Source organism: Hippocampus zosterae, chromosome 4, assembly GCF_025434085.1.
Source record: "Hippocampus zosterae strain Florida chromosome 4, ASM2543408v3, whole genome shotgun sequence".
NCBI classification, from domain to species: domain Eukaryota; kingdom Metazoa; phylum Chordata; class Actinopteri; order Syngnathiformes; family Syngnathidae; genus Hippocampus; species Hippocampus zosterae.
In genome coordinates, this window is record NC_067454.1 from 22,827,791 (window position 1) to 22,834,281 (window position 6,491).

Sequence of the window (6,491 nt, forward strand, 5' to 3'; positions counted from 1 at the left end):
ATAGTAAATCAATGTTATACAGTGTACTAGGTACTGTATTTTCTTTGTAAGTCACTGGTGTCAAACTCAAGGCCCGAGGCCCGGATCTGGCCCACCATATCATTTTGTGTGGCCCACGAGAGCCAATCGAGCATGTCAACTTTTCCATGGTGGTTGCTCAAGTTTGTAACAAAGTTTCAAATTGTCAAATGTAATCCATCATAACATCGAGATATTGCAAGCATAATCTTGTTATGTACTTACTACATTAATGTAAACTTTGGTTGAACAAACCATTCATCTTGATTTTTCATCTCAAAACTAGTTATCCACCAAATTGCTGTCCACTGAATATGTAATACAGTATGTGGAGGTGATTAACCATTTATACGGTTTTATGAAATTAACAGTCATCATCGCCCCCCTCAGGGAAACCGTAACTGCAATGTGGCGTGTGAGAAAAATGAGTTTGACACCCCGGTTCTCAATGAGTTAAATTTAAATGGCTATGTACATATTAGCTTTGTATCTAAACCCATTTAATCCCACCGGTCACATTTGTGAAGGACAACAATGATTTAATTTACAGGGCTCTACATTTTTTTATTACTGATTACTTAAAAAGGCTACCAAAGACACCTGATTTTGACTTTTAAATGTCTGTGAAAAATTTGGGATTATAAATGGGTTAATAGTGGGAACGGTACATCTAATATATAAAATAATGATTGTTGAGCATCCAAAGGACCAACAAGTAATATTTTAATGATCAATGTCAATAAAATTGTGCTGCCCATGATCTTGGCTGCATTGCACTTTTTTTTTCTCAGCAGCACATTTGCAAAAAGAACACAAAGACAGAACTGAATACGATCCCAAGAAGAGGAAGGAAGGTTAGAGGAGGTGACTTTGGGCAAGGAAAAGTGATTTGAAGTTTGACAGGCAGCGTTTGCACTGGATGAAAGGGTCATTTGTTTCGGGGAGGGTTCATGGTTCCTCAAGGTGAAATTGCCAACGTAACGTGACAAGCAGATGACAGCAATTTCAATAGGCCTTTATGCAGAGTGTGAAATTGTCCATCTTACATATTAATGTGTCTCAGATATTCCCTACCAGAAGGCTGTTGCACAAAACAGAATATTCAAATTCAGGTCAAATATTGACACAATTCACTGCTTCATGTTTTTATAAGTAGATTTTTTTTTACAGCTGAAATTCTGTATTTGAAGGATACATTTATAGTACCAACAAATGACAATTATAATCCATTAAATACAATAAAATGCTACCGGAAGGATTGGAAGCCTCCAATCATTCTCCCCAGTGAAAAGCTAGTCATTGTTTCTGTGTTTCATCTAAAATCCTGAATAGAAAAATCAAACCAAAGATTTTGGTTGGTCATTTTGAATGTAAACGATGCCCAACACCACCATACCCTATATTTTGTTCTCAGTTATTTGTACTCATGGCAGTGACTTCTACATTGCCATTAAATGTGGTGATGCTGCATACTCACGTTTAATACGCCCATTAGCAGCGCAAATGTGTGTAATCACCAAGAGAAACGAACAGAGTTTGTGTGAGGGAAATATAGTATATAAATAAAAACAACAGAGCAAAACTTTAAACAAAAAAGGGGCTGGTGGAAACTCTGATTGGCTGCTAACTTCTGAGAGTCGTCACTTTAACGCTTTCATGCAACCTGATTACATGAAAACCTGTCCACTGTAGTAACCGCTGTCCCTAAAAGGGTTCAATCTAAGCGTGAACAATACAGATCGGTCGTAAGTGTGGAAATTAGGTGAATAAATGGATCCAAGCAGGTTAGGACAGCCAGAAGAAAATGTCCGGCGGGGGTCACGTGTTGGATGAGGTGGAAATTTTACAAGACAGCGGTGACAGTGGCACCGAAGGAAACAGAAGGGAGCAGAGCTGGAGGTGACGCAAATGAAAACGTTGAGGTTTTCTTTCGATCAAGTTGGACGGGATTGAAAGGAATTTAACAGAGACACAACTATGGTTAGATAATTTGGGGACAATGTTGGGGAGAGAAGATTGAGATGGTTTGCATTCCGAAGGAGATTGTGAATAGTATGAAAGTAGAACGACGATGATGATGATAGTGATGATGATGATGATGATGATGATGGAGCTGTGAGACACGAGTGCAAGACGAATATCTAAGAGATGTTTGATAGATGTGAGGGTCGACCTGAGGACTGTTGGTGTTAGAGAGGAGAATGCAGAAGATGAAAAAGGCCTATGTGTCTGTTGACCTGTCATGGGACAAGCCAAGAGATGAATTGAGCATCTATGAGTCTTCTCAAACATTGTACAAAATAAATCCTGCATCCACGGTCTGAATGAAAGCCTGATGATCTTCCGGAAATGATGATGACATACATCAAGACTGTAAATATGTCTTCAACATACAGTACGTTGAAAGGCTGAGCCCAAGATGGCAGAAATGAGTAAAGTGTGAGGCTGTCAGAGAAGGTCAGTCATCTGGGAACTCATCAGAGAAGAGTCGCTACTACAAGTCAATTCCTTGGTGAGGTCTTACAGGCACGTCCAGCAGGGTGAGGCAGAGCGTGAGCTAGCTGGTGGGGCTGTGTCTCCCTGTTTTAGGCCCTTGCTATAGTTACACTCAACATTGATGTGCTTCCATTGGCCGAAGCAGGTACCGTGAGTTAAGTTACAAGCAAGTAAATACGATATATGGTGGACAGCGGTCATCACTGGAACACTGGAAATTGATTTTCAAAGATGTAAGTGCATCGATTCAAATCTTTCCACATGGAAATATATCATGCTTGAATCGTATCACCCGCCTCCCCCACAGCCCCTTCCCCCAGACACACACACATTGAGCCGCGTTTCCAATCGTCTTTAATTGGAGAGATGTATACAGCTAAATAAAAACCCCTTTGAATGACACAAGTTGCATTGCACTTCTCTTCAACTCTGCATCCACACCAGGACAATGCCAGATATTTTCTTTGGGCCATCTGCTGTGCTGCATCCTGTCTTGTTCCTATACTGGACACTGACCCTTGTTGGAATTTTTTTCTTCCTTTTTGCTCCTTGGTCTGGTGTGATGTTAGTGTATTTGAGCAAGGCGCAGGCTGATAGATTTGGCGCTGCACGGTTGTGTGTTTGTAACGTATTTGATGCAGAAATATGACCACAGCAAGGGACAATCCCACCCAATCATTGGAGAAATCAGTTCACTGAAAGAATTCTAACCACCATCTTAAAAATATGGTCACCTCCGTGACCGCACAGCACAAATAATAGGGTGGGACTGCAGTTTGTCTCGGTACTCTTGGGCAAACCCCGCGATGACCATAATGGCGACCAGAACGGCTAATTAGTCGTGAATTTGGCAGGTCAAAATTCAAGACCGAGGTTAACCGTTTCCTGACGGCATCCATCTTGGTTTTTCAACTTAACCGGAATGTCGTCAACTTGGATGCCTCCAAGCTGTGACTTACAAGGTCAATGGAAACCGCATCAATCAAACCACTTCCGGTCGTGGTGCCTTGCTGCTGGAAAGAGTCTCTGAAAAGCATTTTAAACATTAATCCCACTCATCAGCGTGATGAAAGAACAAAAGGCTCTTGTATGCAGACAGGTCCGTAACAATGTGAACATTCAACAAACAATACGGCTGATGATTTGGGTGTGCTTGTATGCCCAGGTGAAGGCTGATGAAAGCGTCACATCTGAAGGACGGTCAGCATACGAGGCGAGGAAGGCGCGGTATCAAAGGGAGTCCAATTACTCTTGGGAGATGGAACACCAGCATTCCTCGGCTCGACAGAGGCCTCCTTTTATCTAACTCTGCAAGCTCCGAGCGGCACGCGATGAGAGAAATACATTTTTAATCCATCCTCAGTCTTTTTAAGGAATTCCTGCATCGTCAATCACATGTTTTTATGAGTTGGTGCCAGCAAGAACGGATCCAAGGACAAAACAAAGACATGGCGCAAAGGCATTGGACCATCACGGCTGAATGGATGCGCGGAGAAAAGTGTGAGGTGTATGATGAAAATGAAAAAGGCTGTCGAGATGAGAAAAGAGAGACGGAAAAGGCTCATCGGTTTTTGCTCTCCTTCTTGTCTCACCGTGCTATAAAGGAAAGATGAAATGAGAGAGCTGTCGGCTGAAAAATAGAAGCTTTACTTTCCTCCTGTAATGGAACGAGGAGGGAGATGGAATGACGTACATCATTTCTCCCTCCTGAAAAAGCTGTTGACTGTCAAGAGAACAAAAGCATTTGGAGTCACTATTATACAGGCTGAGCCTGTCAAAGGCTAAGAGGCCTTCGCCGGAGCTTTTAGCAGCGTATGCCTCTTTTCTTCTCGCCTTCATTGGGAATGTGACACGTGACAATTTGTACCAGAAAAAAACTTGAAGAAGCCCGTCATTGAGGTGGACGTCTGTACACATCCGGTAGTAGAGTGTACTTTGAGTAGCAAAAGCACCAATACAGCATATGAAAGAAAAAGCCTTGACTTCTGCACATTGAAACGCCTCTTGTAAAATGTACAAATTAAAAAAAAAACACCCACGCTTTGCACAGTCCTACTGAAGCAATCGGGCCCACAAAACAGATTATGAAGCATAAGTCCTTGTAGTTATCACATTTTGGATTAGAAGTCGGCCTCACGAGCTATGCGGGGAAATATCGAAAAGCAGTCATTGTCGAAGCAATTCACCGAGGAAACATACAGGGGACAACGTGGGCCGGATGAGTCTTGAGCCCCACACGGTGAAAGAAAGAAATGGTTTCATATTGCATGCCAAACCACACAGTCTTCCTCTCACTTACACACACACACACAGTCAGACATCACAGCCTCACACCCAGCTCGCCCACAAAAGTGAAAATGAACGCCGACACCTCCTGTGGTGGGAGCAGAACAAGTGAGTGGGAAAGGAGACGAACAAACAAAGGAACTGACTAGGGACCAAGTATAGGACAGGATGCAAAGATCCTGATCGGAATCCAACACGCGAGAATACATTTGTCACCTTACGCAGTGGAACATAATATAGCAGCACAGTTATAAAGTCGCAATGTCATCATTACAAGTGAGACATTTTTTTACACGCACACACAGTCAAGCGTCACATAATGGGAGAGCACTGAGCGGCAAATTCCCAAAGTGTTTTGTCATTGTTCACGGAGTAAGGGCGGGTGTGTGTGAAATGTGAGCGAGGATCCGTGTGAGGCGAAGCGGCGTGCTGCATCATTGTTTTTGATTTTAGTCCAATAAGGTTGAGAAAATAGCTGGACATTTGCTGGATCCAACATGAAGGTTTGAATGTGAAACCAGAAAAGAAATGCGAATGTGCAAGTGAGCTTTTCTCCGAGCTGACATGCCAAAGTGAGAATAGATTACCTTAAGACGGGGGTCACCAGGTAGACCCCAAGGACCGCTTGAGTCGTCTGCAGGCCTCTTGTAAAAATGTCTCAAGTGTGATATTGTGATTTCCTACGAATGTCGCCAAAGTGAACATTTGTAAATATGGTGTATAGAAAGTGTTGCATATAGATTGATCTGTTTCCTATTGTTAAATCATTATTCAGGTGAGAAATCAAAAACATGATCAATGTCTTCACATACCTGCAGATCCATTGATCCATTATTTGTCACGCTTGTCCTCGCGAGGGTCCCGGCCGTGCTGGAGCCTGTCCCAGCCTCGTTGGTGCAGTCGGCGAGGCACACCCTGAACCGGGCACCAGCCAATCGCAGGGCACAGGCGAACAACCATTCAACCTCACAATCACACCTGGGGACAAATTAAGAGTGTTCCATTAACCTGCCGGAGTACCCGGAGAAAATCCACATAATGCACGGGGAGAACATGCAAACTCCACACAGGAGCCGCAATCGAACTCTGCACCTCATAACTGTGAGGTCGACCTGCTAACCTGTCACCCACCGCGCTGCCCGTGCCGACATCAATCTGGTTGGCTGCTTCGTAGGTGCTTAGAGGCAATAACATGGCAGATTTACGAATTTGATTGTCAGAATTCAATAATTCAGTCATTAAAAAAAGTATGACATTGATAATATAACACAGGCGCGCACACAAACACAAGAAAAAAAAAACTTTGAAAATGAATACTATGAGCAAACAGTTGCTGTCACCTGCCTTAAAATGTCAACGTTGAGGAGTTGCACTGAGTGCAAGTTTCACAAACAATCCAACTGACGATGTTTTGGAACATCAAATGTTTTTGCTAATTTGCGATTGTGTGATAAATAAACGGTTGGGCAGGTAAGCCAGTGACCGGACGGTTGCTTTTCTTCTCAAGTTCATTCATGAAGATAATTTCATTTTCAGAATACTACAACTTTGTTATTGTCACTTCTTTTTTTCACAGTGTGAATTTAATGCTACTTTGTCCACTTGCGTGCAACCCGAGTACAGCGGCACGCTAAGCGCCGTTGCTGCCTCGGACTTGAGCACAAGGCTGAGGCCGCTTCAAAACGGATTGT